Source organism: Odocoileus virginianus, chromosome 20, assembly GCF_023699985.2.
Source record: "Odocoileus virginianus isolate 20LAN1187 ecotype Illinois chromosome 20, Ovbor_1.2, whole genome shotgun sequence".
Lineage (NCBI taxonomy): Eukaryota > Metazoa > Chordata > Mammalia > Artiodactyla > Cervidae > Odocoileus > Odocoileus virginianus.
Genome location: NC_069693.1, coordinates 49,646,853 through 49,659,535, shown reverse-complemented (window position 1 = coordinate 49,659,535; position 12,683 = coordinate 49,646,853). Strand labels below are relative to the sequence as shown.

Genomic DNA, 12,683 nt, shown 5'->3' with positions numbered 1-12,683 from the left:
AAAATTGAACTATAGGAGCCCCCCCCCCGCCCAGCTGGGGTCTGACACTCAGTCGCTGTGGGCAGACACCCACACATCTGTGGTCAGAAGTGCTGGGAGTATGAGACCAAAGGAAAGAAAGAGAGGGTTTTTCCCAGACAGTAAGTCTGTGGTGAACTTGCTTCTCTGAGCTCCCAGGGGGTGCTGATGCTGCTGGTCTGGGGACCCCACCTTGAGGATTCAGGTTGGAGGTGTGGCCAGGTGGGCCAGGGTCACATGCTGGACCAGACATCGGTGGGGGGGGTGTTGCAAAGAGGAGCTGCAGTGAGGCTCAGGGGGCAGGGACAGTGACGGGCACCCCCGAGTGGGACCAGGGCACGGCCACGGCTCGGGTCCCTGGATTTCAAGGGTAACTTGCTGACAAAGCTCCCTCCCAGGCTGAGGACGGAAGGAGAAGGAGGAAGAGAAATCTTGGGAGAGGAAGGAACTCTCCCAAGGCCGCCAGTCCCCGAGGCGGCAGGACAGGCCCAGGGAGGTGTCTCTGAAAGGAGTGAGTCTGGAGTGAGCAGGGGCAGGCAGACACGGAGCAGACATTCTGTGTGGTTCCTTATGTCAGGTTCAAGAACAGGCAACACTGACCTCTGGGGATAAGAGGCAGACGGAGGTCCCCGAGTGCTCCGTGTCTTGACCTGGGCGGCCACTCGGGGGTCATGGATGTGCTCTGATTCCCAGGGCTGCACACTCTGGACGTGTGGGCATTAGCACGAGCAGATGTGTCTTTACTGCACGTTCACTGAGGCCAGGAAGGAGCTGCCTTCACCAAGGGGCACCCCCCCCCCCCGACAGTGCAAACCAGGGTGCTCAGCAGAGCCCTCGAGCCAACGTGGCCTCGAGCAGGCAGGTGGACGTGGCCGGAAGATGCAGGTCAGCGCCCGAGAGATGTCAGCAGGTCTCCAAGACGCTCTGGTCAGATCTCAGAAGATAAGGCGGGGGTGGGGGGGCAATGGAGCGGAAAGGACAGTCGGTGCAGAAGGACAGAAGTGACGTGTGTGCCTTCAACACGGCTGAAACGTGAGGTCCATGCTGGCCCAGAGCCAGCGATATGGTTGAGGAGATGAGCAGGGCCGGTGATGGAGGACCTGGCAAGGCTGCCCAGTTGGGACTCTGCCCTCCCGCCATGCGTGAGTGGATCCCAGAGCCAGAGATCCAGACGTGAATCTGTGAGATTCCGTTGATGGCAAAGTTTCGAGCAGGCAACACCAACGCGTGGGGACCAGGGTCAGAAGGTGGGGCGTTCCTGGAGGCTGGGTGTGTCCTGCGTCATGACCGGTGGGATGGCACATGGGTGTGCACATCTGCACACTTCGTAAGCGTGACTGCACTGGGAGTTATGTTACACCCACTGTGTGGGGTGAACAGTGACTGCAGATCAGCGCGATGCAGGCAAGAGAGGGAGGGCCCCTAGGACACGGACAGATGGGGGGAGGTGATGGTGGGGAAGCCACGGGATGCCATGCCCCGCTGGCTCTGGGGACCCCTCCCAGGAATGGGGGTGCGTTCAGGTCTCGAGCCCAGGACTCTGATTGCCAAGGAGAAGCCCAGCAGGAGCTCCGGGCTGGTGGGTGTGGGGAGGCCTGGCGAGGAGGGGCCGTGGAGCCCTGGGTGCCGGGCACTTGATCGTCCAAGGCTGGAGACAGGACCGGCTCCAGTCTCGAGGCCTCTGTAGTAGGACTTGGGGTCTGGTGGGAGCTCAGAGCTTGATGACAGCATGAACAACTGAGAGAAAGCGCTCGTTACCACACTCAGGTGTTGCTAAATGCCTTTGCTGTGAGGTGTCTCTTACCCTGAAAACGACTGGCTGGCAGACCCTCCCCGCTGCGCCTCTGAACGGGGCCACTGCTCAGGCTTTCGGGGCTCAGAAGGGCTCCCGTTGGGCTTAAGGTCTGCCATCGCTGCCTTGATGTGCCTTTTTTTTTAATCCAAGTATAGTTGATTTCCGATGTTGGGCTAGCTTCAGGTGGAGAGTGAAGTGATTCTCTTTTTTTCCAATTCCGGCTACATATCATTACAAGGTACTGAGGTAGCTCCCAGAGCTGTGCGGTAGGCCAGGGTCGTCCGTCTATTTCATGTGTGACAGTGTCCATCTGTTAACCCCAAACTCCTAAGGTGCCCCTCCCCCCTTTCCCCTCGGGTAACCATGAGTTTATTTTCTGCGCCTGTGAGTCTATTTCACGTGCTCGTCGGCTCGTCTCCCTGCAGCTCTTCATCTCCTGGAGGGTGAGTGGGGTCTGTCTCCCTTCATGGCAGAAGGGAGAAGCAGCGTGGTGGCCCCTTGAGGCACCCCTTCCCCTCGCGGACCCCAGCTTCTCCCCCGGGAGGTGAGACATTGGGCTCCTGGGGCAGCCCCCTCTGAGCGTTGAGTCCCGGTGCCCGAGCAGGAGGCACCTGAGCAGAGAGCCATGTGCTCCTGCCCCCAGGCTAGGGGGACACGTCTGCCCACCCTCTTCAAAGAGAGGGTGCAGGCTGGGCTCCAGAAGGAAGAAGAGGGCCGCGGTGCCCCGGGGTCATGTCCAGAGTCCCTGACGGCCAGGGCTGGACAAGCCCGTCCCCATCAGGACTTGCGGAGAGAGCAGAGCCGGGCCCAGCCCCCTGATGGTTTAGCCCCAGGGCCTCGGGTTCCCCTGCCAGAGCATTGTCACCAACAGTGCAAACATCATTCGGCGGTGAGGAGTCCGGGCGCCCTGCCAACCCCGGACAGCCAGGCTGCCCCCCATCTCCCCCAGCACCACACACACGGAGCCTCCAAGGGCCTGCCCCGGCTTGTCCGTGCCCTAGGGTGGCGACCCAGCGCTGCAGCGAGGAGGCGGCAGGTGGCCCAGGCTCCCCCGTCAGTGCAAGCAGCCGGGGCCTGTCGGGTCCTGCTGGACGCAGTGCTGTGAACAAGATGGGGCTCTCGTCCGTCCAGACAGACACCCCCTTGTCCCGGCCATCTCCTTACTCCCAGCTCGGTGCCACCGTGGGACTGCATTAGTGTTAGCTGCTCAGTCATGTCCGGCTCTTTGCAACCCCATGCTCCTCTGCCCATGGAATTCTCGAGGCAAGAATACTAGAGTGGGTTACCATTTCCTTCTCCACCACAGGATTGCCCCCCTGTTTAAAATGGGCAAGTAGGACTCAGCCATAGCCGAAGATTTGAAACTATGGGTAAAGAGCAGTCCTCTTATCCCTCAACCCAGCAATGCTGCTGATGAAGGGATGGTGATAAAGAAAATGATGGTGGTGGTGACAATGAAGATGGTGGAGATGATGGTGATGATGTAGATGATGGCTGTAATGACGATGAAGGCAAAAGGGGATGGGGATAAGGAAGAAGACGGTGACCAGAAGGAACCAGGAGCCAGCTGGGGTTCAGTTTGGTCTCAACTCCAGCCATGTTGGGAATATTTCAGCCATAGGAATTGGCAGGTTGCACCGATTTGGGCTTTTCTTTTGGGGAGAGCCAGTGAGCTGCTCCGCCTTGAGCAGGATGGCACCCCTCACTTGGATGACAATCTGTCCCTGAGTCACACTGACGCTGGCTCCAGAATGGACCGAGCGCCCGTGTCCGCTGTCGCCCCAAACCGCCAGCATCCTGGCCCGAGGCACTGCCAACTCTCGCCAGGCAGCCGCCGCAGCCTACGCACTGCTCCGGAGCCCTGATGGCCAGGCAGGGGCTTGCCCTGCAGCCCAACTCGTCTCCCAGCTGTTTCTTTGCGGGGCCCGGCCTCGACCAGCCCCTGCGGCTCCCCTGAACCCTTCCCGCCTTCCCCCAGTTCCTCCAGCACAGCCGCCCAGTTCCATCCTGGGGGCGTCCGTCTTCCCTCTGCCTCCCCTGCTCCCCCCGATGACCAGGCCACCTCAGCAGAACTGCGGCCACCCCCGTGACCCCCCCACCCTCAACCCCATTCCCTCTGAAGCCCCCCCACGCGGTCTTCTCCCTAACTCAGGACACTGGGCATGAAGCGCGGGTGGTCTTGCTTGGTCTGGCTGGTGAGGCGGGGGCCTCCGGGTTATAAACCCGAGCGCAGGGGCTCGGGGCATGCCAGCTGCAGTCATCCCCGTGCCCTCTGAGCGGCGGGCTCGGGAGAGGCTTGTCCAGAATGAGAGGAAAGCGAGGCGGGGCGGCCTGCGGGGGACAGCGTGGGCACGGGGGGACCCCTCGACTGGGAGCCCTGGAGGGACCCAGCAGGGAGGGGCGAGGCCTAAGGCACGGCTTGTCAGAGACTCTGGAGGGAGCGGGACCTCAGAGGGGAGGGACAGGGGTCTGGAATCCTGCTTCCCGTGGCCACAGGACCAGAAAGCCCACAGGCCCCCCTGGGCCCACACAGGACTCCGCAGAGAAACGTGGGAGGCGCCCCTGGACTGTGCCCCCAGCCCAGCCGGTCCCTGGGGAAAGGTCCAGCTCGGGCCCAAGGCCCTGACCCCACTGCTGTCCAGGAAGGCCAGGCCTGAAGGCTTTGTGAAATCCAATAAGGACAGCAAACAGGGCTTTTTTTTTTAGCAGCACGTGGGGCAAAAGAAACAAGGAAAGTGATGCTGCTGCTGTCCTGAGCCAATGGGTGCCAGCTGCTGGCTTCCCCGGGGCTGCTTATCTGCCTGGACAGTGAACTCGGGCTGGAAGGAGCCACGTACCTGCCAGGCAGGCCCGGAAGCTCGGAGGAGGGGCAGGTCACAGCCCTTGGCCAAACCACCGCTCAGGGTGCTGGGGGCCTGGGACGCGGCCCAGAAGGACACACGGGATGCTGGCCAGAGCTCAAGGTCAGGCACCAGGTGTCTGAGCGGCGAGGGGGCACCTGCTCACAGCCAGCCCCAGATCGCACACTGCTTCTGGTTACCAGCCGGGGGGAGAAGGGCGCAGGGGCCCCGGGACGCAGCCCGGCCCCTCCAGGAGCGGTCAAGTCAGAGGACCGTCATTCCTTTGTCTTGTGGGGCCGGCAGATGAGTCCGGAGGACGGTGTGGACGGCTGGGGTTCTCAGAGTCACCCAGAGGCCTTGTGACCATGCAGACCGCTGTGCTCACCCCCAGCGTTTCTGACACAGTGAATCCTGGGTAGCCAGGGAACCTGCATTTCTAATAAGGTCCCAGGTGCTGCTGCTTCTGCTGGTCCAGGGGCCACACTTTGAGAACCACTGGCTTAGGGGATGTTTGGGGGGGCAGGGGTGGAAATGGGGCCTGAATGATCAGAAAATGACTCTGCTCAGAGTGAAGATGTCCAGATGGTGGAGGCAGAGGTGGGGTGTCCACAGTTCACTGAGAACCCACCATGTGCCAAGCAATGAGCCACCCTGAGAGGTAGACACCCCTGTTTTACAGACGAGGAGACAGCAGCTCAGAGAAGTGAAGCAAGCTGCCCAAGGATGCACAGTTCGCAACGTTCCAGAGATGCAACCCAGAGTCTCTGACTCCACAGACAGGGCCCTTTTCACTCTGCTGTGCCAATGATAGAACCATGTCTGCTGCTGGAAGGGCCTCTAATGGCATGCCACAGGGCTCCATCTTCAACTTTGGCCAAGTCATGCCAACCTGTATCTACCTGATATAAAGTGGAGGGTGGCCGTTCATGCTGAAAATCTTTTAAGAATCTATCGGAGGGACTCCCCTGTTGGTCCAGTGCCTGAGACTCCACGCTCCCAATGCAGGGGGCCCGGGTTCAATCCCTGGTCAGGGAACTAGATGCCACAGGGCATAACTGAGAGTCCACATGTTGCAACTAAGACCCAGCACAGCCAAAGAATTTTTTTTTTTAAAGTATAAGGAAAACATGGAAACAAGATTCATTCATTCATTCAATTAGTATTTATCAGCCTCTTGATGAAAGTGAAAGAGGAGAGTGGAAAAGTTTAAAACTCAACATTCAGAAAACTAAGATCATGGCATCTTATCCCATCACTTCATGGCAAATAGATGGGGAAACAATGGAAACAGTGAGAGACCTTATTTTAGGGGGCTCCAAAATCACTGCAGATGGTGACTGCAGTCATGAAATTAAAAGACGCTTGCTCCTTGGAAGAAAAGCTATGACCAACCTAGACAGCATATTAAAAAGCAGAGGCATTACTTTCCCAACAAACGTCCGTCTAGTCAAAGCTATGGTTTCTCCAGTAGTCAAGTATGGATGTGAGAGTTGGACTATAAAGAAAGCTGAGTGCCAAAGAATTGATGCTTTTGAACTGTGGTGTTGGAGAGTCCCTTGGACTGCAAGGAGATCCAACCAGTCAATCCTAAAGGAAATCAGTCCTGAGTATTCATTGGAAGGACTGATGTTGAAGCTGAAACTCCAATACTTTGGCCACCTGATGCGAAGAATGGACTCATTGGAAAAGACCCTGATGCTGGGAAAGACTGAAGGCAGGAAGAGAAGGAGACAACAGAGGATGAGATGGTTGGATGGCATCACCGATGTGACAGACATGAGTTTGAGTAGACTCCAGGAGTTGGTGATGGATAGGGAAGGCTGGCATGCTGCAGTCCATGGGTTGCAAAGAGTCAGACATGATTGAGCAACTGAACTGATGATTATTTATTATTGATTATACAAAGATAATGAAAATTCAGATTCTAAAAATCCATCTACAGGAATTCCCTGGCAGTCCAGTGGTTAGGACTCTGCTCTCAATGCAATGGGGCACAGGCTTGATCCCTGGTCAGGGAACTAAGATCTCACATGCATCATGAGGAAGCCAAAAAAGAAAAAAAGAAAAGATCCATCTACAATTCCATGGCCCTGGCAAACATTCTAGCTTCTTTTTTTTTTTTTTCTCCCTGAGTCCTCTCCAGTACCTGCCCACAGGTCCACGATTTTTTTAAAACAAATATTTTTTTAGATTTTATTTATTTATTTTGGCTGCGCTGGGTCTGCTGTGCAGACTTTTCTCTAGCTGTGACAAGCAGCGGCTACTCTATAGTTGTGGTGTTTGGGCTTCTCCTTGCAGTGTCTTCTCTTGTTGCAGGGCATGGGCTCTAGGCACACAGGCTTCAGTAGTTGCAGCTCACGGGCTCTAGAACTCAGGCTCAGCAGTGGCGCTCAGCTTAGTCGCTCCGTGTAATGTGAAATCTTCCCAGGCCAGCATTTGGCCCCGTGTCTCCAGATTCTTTACCACTGAGCCTCTAGGGAAACCCCCCTTGTTTCTATCATAAAGGGTTTGCACGTTGCCTCCAGGCTCAGTAGCTGTCATTTCCAGAGGCTGCAGAATGGTTCCCTCTGAGCACTGTCCACGCTGGCTGGACCGTTCTCAGTGGCCAGCATGGAGGTCACCTAGCTTTTGCTCAGAACATCAGCGCTTGGTGGGTCTCCATGTCCGTCATGGCCAGGGTTTGTTGCTTCGGGTTTCCCCTTAGGATTGGGATTCAGGCTCCGGGGATAGCTGTGCATAGAGAATTAGATGCAAAGCCATTGGCAGGGGGTGGGTGATGTGGTCAACATCAAGTTTTTCCATTGGATCCAAATGTCAGAGTCGGAGAAACCAAGTCACAGTGGCTAAGCAAGCTGATGCGCAGTTCTGTTCGGTTGGTGGAGGCCCCACCTGGGTCACCAGTTGGCCCCTGCTCTCCTGGTGGCCTGGCTATTCCAAACACTTACCTCTCTCTCAGACCTCACAGCTATTCTGGCAACAGCGTCAAGAAGGTGGTTTACAAAGAGAAGGGCCGCCAGTCTGGAAGGGAGTCCTGTGTATCGGGCACCTCCAGGGCCCAGGAGGTTCCTGGGCTGTATCTCAGCTCATCCCCCAGCAGCAGCAGGGACAGAGGCCCCCAGCCCCGCTGTACGTGGCCATCGCCGGTGGTACGGCCCGTGTCCCTCTGCATCGCAGTCCCGGGACGTCAGAGTCTGTGGGACCGGGGCCTGGGTGTCAGGGTGTCCTTAAATCCACCGCCTCCCAAGTGATTCTGACGTGCAGCCGGGATGAGACGCACGGCTCTGCCGTCTGCAGCTCACAGACAAGACAATGGAAGCCCAGAGAGGTTAAGTCACTCGCCTAAAATCACACAGCTTAAAGCAATGGAGCCAGAACCCTGGTTGGTCTGACTCCAGAGTGGAAGTCTTTTACACCCTAGCCTGGACCTGTCCACCCTGAGTGTTGGGCAGACACAGTCATTCCCCTGCCAAGACTTTTCTGTGTTGGCGGTTTTTTTTGGCTACACGGGTCTTCGTTGCTCCGTGGGCTCTTCTCTAGTTGCAGAGAAGCTCTCCAGTTGCAGTGCTCGGGCTTCTCATCACAGTGGCCTCTCTTGCTGCAGAGCTCGGGCTCCAGGCGCGAGGGCTTCCGTGGCTGTGGCACACGGGCTTAGGTGCTCCGTGACACGTGCGATCTTCCCAGACCAGGGATCAAACCCGTGTCCCCGGCACTGGCAGGCAGAATCTTAACCACTGGACCGTCCCTTTCCCTCCAGTTTTTTAAAGAAAAGAGGGGACGATCAGGAAGCAGAGAAGGTGGCTGGAGACCCCCAGCTCCTCCTCGGGACCCTCCAGGGTCTCTCCATGTGGGAGGGCAGGGCACAGGCTCCCCCCGCTTTGAACCCACCTACCCCGGCGTCCACGGTGACTACAGGGGCCGTGAACCTGCGCTGAGCCCTGGCCGCTCGCCCGGTATCCCAGGACCACCAGACTGAAGTCTGAACTCCCTCCCCTTTCTCTGCCCTGCAGCCTTGGGCAAGCCTCTCCAGGTTTCCTCATCTGTAAACTAAACTGGTTATTGAAAATATTTGCCCACCTCTGCGGGTTATCGGGAGAATCGATGGAATGTGGTAGATGACACGACAGGACTCTGTAAGCGGCCAGGGCAAATATTAGCTCTCCGGTCACGCGCTGGCCAGGCCTGGCCTGGTCACGCCAGGATGCAGGGCACAGGCCACAACGTGGGGCCACGTCTCACATTCTCAGGCCTCAGTTTCCTCACCTGTGCTATGGGAGAGTAACAGTGCCGTGCCTTCCTCACTGGACTGGTGAACAGATTGATTGCACCGATTCCCTGAAACAGCTTGCCTTGTGCACACCTCGTAGAGGGGGTGGCTGTGGAGACGGGGGGCCCTCCAGGAGAGTCCAGAGGTCCATGCCTTTGTGTCTGAGACAGGAAGCAGGCTTCCTTCCTTCCTCACTTCCTCCGTAGGGGGCCTTTTTCCTGCAAGCGCCCAGGTTCTGCAGTCACAGCCCTGGGTTCGTGCCCCAGTTATGCCACACCTGCTGTGTGACTTCAGGCTCGAGATTGGCCTCTCTGAGCCTCCCCCCACACCTCCCAACCCACACCCCTACCCCCACCCCCACCCTCAGCTGCCGAACCGGCTGTTACCAACTCGCCAGTCCCACACCCGGCGCTGCAGGGCCCAGAGCAGGAGAGCGCGGCTCAGAAGCGAGGTGCCCCGCCCCCTGCAATGCCCTCAGGTACCAGCCGTCCCAGTTTGCCCAGGCCTGAGGAGTTCCTGGAACGCTGTGAGGCTTTCGGTGCTAAACCCAGGAACGTCCTGGAACACCCAGGTCTGCCCGAGTGGTAGGCACCAGGGTCCCACCGATGCCAAGTGAGAGCTGTGAGTGTAACTGCCCGTTTCCCAACAGCCTGATTAAACAAGCTCGTGTCCATGATACATCTCCATTAACCCAGGATGTCCAAAGGCTTTTCGTGATTTTCATCTCAACCTGGAATCCATACAAAAGTCATTGAGCCATTTTACCTTTTCTTTTTTAGTTGGTTTTTTTTTTTTTCATTCTTACTAACAGTTTGAAATCTAGTGTATATTTTATACTTACTGGCTAGATTTTGCTAGGTGTCATACAGCCTGCCCAGGTAACTTTGAATTTTAAGCAATGGAAATAAACATTTTTAGCATAAGTATATCCCAAATACTGCATGGGACATACTCAAAGTTTATTTCTTATTTATCCAAAATTTGAAGTTACCTGGGTGCCTATGTTTTTATTTTCTGTATGTACTTTGAGCACATCAGAATGAGGAGGCTCACATTTCAGGGGCTTAATAACCACGGGAGGTCACGGCCAAGCAGGGGGCAGGGCGAGTCTAAAGGAACCGGGGCGCCCAGTGGAGTCCAAGCGAACCAGTCCCCCTCAGCCAACCTGCAAAGCCCCGCCGTGTTCTTTCTGTCTGCCTGCGGCCCCTCTAACCTTTGCCCCTTTGTCTGCCTGGGACATTATCAGTCTCAGTCTTGGTCCAGCTTTCTGGCAGCAACTCAACACATTTTATTTCTGATCATCTGCAGTCAGGTAAACAGGTGCCAGGGAAGAAAGTCCACCTCCTGCTCACAGTTCTCCCACATCAGCAAATCTTCAAATTCCGGAAAAGGGGTCAGGGCCAGCGTGGGCGGCGGGGCAGCTTGGGGGGTAAGGTCCTGCCAGGCCCAGAGATGGGGGTCCCCGGAGCCCACCTCCTTCCCAGGTACCCCTCTGGGTTGTGAGCCTCAGGGTCCTTCCTCCCCGCTTCACCAGGCGCTGGGTGGGAATCTCTGAGCCTGGAGTATCTCTGTCTGCCTCAGTTTACACACCCCAAACCATCAGGGGGTTGCAGACCAGGGCCCTGGAGTGGGAAAGTGGAGACAGCTGGGGGATGGGCCGGGGTGCAGTTTGCTGTCACGGCTCCAGTGTGTGCAAGCCCTATTAGAACCTGGGGTGTGTGGGGTGCACCTCAGGGTGTCAGGGAGTTTTGGTAACAAGGCCTCCTGGAACAGAGGCCCAGAAAGGTAGGCCACGGGCCCAAGGTCACACAGCACGTGTGTGGTAGAGCTAGGGGCCCGCCAGGGAGCATGGGTTCCTGCCTGCATGTTCTGTCCCGCTGTGTCACATGGCCCCACGCGTGCCTGCCGCCGCCGACCCCAGGGGAACAGACTCTGAGTGCCACCTCCCCTGGGTAAGGGGAGGCCCCAAGGGCGCCCTGCCTCCCCCAGGCTCACCCAGCCCGTAGGGCTGAGCCCAGAAACCAGCTCTCACCCGCCCCACTGCACAGAGGGTGCAGCCCTGCCTGGACAGTCACGTGGTTCGTGGGTCCCGGTACCCTGGGGTCTCCTCACGCTACCCTCAAACCCTTGCCACCTGCTCCTCCCTGCCAGGTGCCCCCTCTGCCTCTCCCATCCCCCAGGAGCCCCGTGGTCAGCCCGGTTCCCGCCCTCCCGGTCCCCCTCTGCATATTCCATGCTGTGCTTGCCCCGGGCAGGGCCCTGGTCCTCTGCGGCTGCCAGGGCCAGGACTAGGACACAGACATCACCTCGGGTACAAGACGCAAGGGCCATCAAAGCATTCTGGCATCAAGGCACGTAGTGTGCTCATGCAATATCTTTATTTCTTTACTGTTTACATTTTGGCCACACCTTTCGGCACGTGGGATCTTTGTTCCCTGACCAGGGATCGAACCCACATCCGCTGCAGTGAAAGTGAAGTCTTAACCAGTGGACGGGCAGGGAAGTCCTCATACAATGTTTTTATTTTTTAAACATTATTGTTTCTTTGTTTGTTCTTGGCTACGCCGGGTCTTCCTTGCTGCTTGAGGGTCTTCTCTTGTTGCCGCGAGCGGGGGCTAACTCTTCGTTGCGTTGCTCAGGCTCCTCATTGCGGTGGCTTCTCTTGTTGCAGAACACAGGCTCTAGGGCTCGCAGGCTCAGTAGCTATGGGGCACGAGCTGAGTTGCAGCATGTGGGATCTTCCCAGACCAGGGATCGAACCCGTGTCCCCTGCATTGGCAGGTAGCCTCTTAACCACAGAGGTCCCACAATATTTTTAAAAATCAAGAATATCAAAAACACCAAAATCCAGGATGAACAAAATATCAGTGTTAAATAAAGACAGCATCAGCATTCTGATTTTTGCAGCAGGTTCCAGTACCGCTCAGCATGTCGTGGTTAGAGATCCTGCCTCTGTCTGAAGTTGTAACAGTTTTGTTTATCTCGGGTTTTGGACATTAATTTTTTTTAATCTTTTTTTGTTGTTGTTGCATCATGAAGCATGAGAGATCTTAATTCCCTGACCAGGATCAAACCTGTGCCCCTGCGTTGGGAGCACAGAGTCTTAACCACTGGGCCGCCAGGGGACTACCATTTGGGCATTAATTTTGATTTTTTTTTTCAATTGCGTCAAAATTCTCTTTTTCCTGATCACTGAGTGTTTGGGGCATCCCCTTAAGTTTTGTACACAAGGTGAGGGCCTCATGGCTTCACCCTGGTCCCAGCGGTAGTGGGATGACACACACCCCGGTCCCCCTCACAGGGCAGGGCTGGCAGGAAAGTCTCCAGGTAGGAGAAGAAGATGCAGGTGACAATCCCACGAAAAATGAAACCAAAGTTAATAGGCACTGAGGCTATAGGCCAGGCACTGTCCTCACTCCCTCCCGACCTTCCTTCCTTGAGCGCCCTACTGTGTGCTGAGCACCCTCCCAGACTTCGGACAGAGCAGACTCGGAGATGCTTCCCCCCACCATACAGAACCCACATCCCGGTTTGGGGAGAGACGATAATATAATAAAATCCATAAGAATCAGCAAAACGTGAGGTGTGCAATGCTACTGGCTAAAGACGGGGGGAAAATGAAGAAAAGGAGCTATGAACCTCGTTTTAGGCACAGTCACCAAGCATGCCATCACCAAAACACCACGATCACCCAGGAAGGAGAGGTGCCCCTTGGCCCCCCTCGCAGGCGGGGAAACTGAGGTAGCCCGCCCAGGAGGGGGCAGGG

General features: G+C 56.6%; 1 protein-coding gene across 1 annotated transcript in view; it reads left to right on the top strand.

The window, feature by feature from the left end:
- OSGIN1 (oxidative stress induced growth inhibitor 1) overlaps positions 1-12,683 on the top strand; it is a 34,104-nt gene that overhangs the window by 10,173 nt on the left and 11,248 nt on the right. The window lies entirely within an intron of this gene.